Here is a 1,495-nt window from a genome sequence, read left to right as displayed (position 1 = left end):
ATCTGGTCTCCCCGGACCCTGCATTCACTGTATCCGGTCTCCCCGGACCCTGCATTCACTATATCTGCTCTCCCCGGACCCCGCATTCACTATATCCGCTCTCCCCGGACCCTGCATTCACTATATCTGGTCTCCCCGGACCCTACATTCACTATATCTGCTCTCCCAGGACCCTGCATTCACTATATCTGCTCTCCCCGGACCCTGCATTCACTATATCTGCTCTCCCCGGACCCTGCATTCACTATATCCGGTCTCCCCGGACCCTGCATTCACTATATCCGGTCTCCCCGGACCCTGCATTCACTATATCCGGTCTCCCTGGACCCTGCATTCACTATATCTGGTCTCCCTAGACCCCGCATTCACTATATCTGCTCTCCCCGGACCCTGCATTCACTATATCTGCTCTCCCCGGACCCTGCATTCCCTATATCCGGTCTCCCCGGACCCTGCATTCACAATATCCGGTCTCCCCGGACCCTGCATTCACTATATCTGATCTCCCCGGACCCTGCATTCACTATATCCGCTCTCCCCGGACCCTGCATTCACTATATCTGCTCTCCCTGGACCCTGCATTCACTATATCCGCTCTCCCCGGACCCTGCATTCACTATATCTGCTCTCCCCTGGACCCTGCATTCACTATATCCGGTCTCCGCTGACCCTGCATTCACTATATCCGGTCTCCCTGGAACCTGCATTCACTATATCCGCTCTCCCCAGACGCTGCATTCACTATATCCACTCTCCCCGGACCCTGCATTCACTATATCCGCACTCCCACAGTACACAAAACATGGAAATGCAATTATTTTAGTAAATATAAACTGCTTAATACCTTTTCTCATCAGCAGTATATAGCAGTCTTGTGACTTCTATCAGTGTCCAGCAGAGCACTGGCTACAGCTTGTAGGAGAAGTTTTCATTCTCCTCCTATGAGGCTACAGGACCCCTGACCTACTGTCTGGATATCTCTGATTGGTCCTGTGTTGATCACATGCACTCTCCCAATAGCAAAAAAAAACTCTCAAGCAATACACACCTATCTGAGCATGTGCAGCTTGCCTCCAAGGCTCTGTACTATCAGCAGATGGATTGGGGACAGTAGAAGAAGGGGAGGATCAGAGAAGACAGGATCAGACAGCCTTTTTACACAATGCAGAGGATTAACCCCTTAGGTCCCACAGTGAGTATAACAAGCATGCTTTACTGCATCTACAGACTGATTGTACTGTTGTGGGTTTAGGAACACTTTAAATAACATGCTTGTGGGATGCCTTAAAGGAGAAGTACAGCCAAAGCTTGTTTGGCTGTACTTCTCCTGTGGATCACAGCAGTGCAGTCTGTTCTGGACTTCTGTGACCCACAGGGGCGGACTGACCATTCGAGCACTCGGGTACTGCCCGAGGGCCGGGGGTCAGTAGGGGGCCCCATGAGATGCCCCTGGTACCTTTCATTGGCTTTTTTCATAGGCTTTTTTGGGTATGGG

This window comes from Staurois parvus, unplaced genomic scaffold (assembly GCF_062004578.1).
Source record: "Staurois parvus isolate SC_StPar_1 unplaced genomic scaffold, SC_StPar_1.0 ptg001352l, whole genome shotgun sequence".
NCBI lineage: Eukaryota > Metazoa > Chordata > Amphibia > Anura > Ranidae > Staurois > Staurois parvus.
This window is presented reverse-complemented; position numbering follows the sequence as displayed.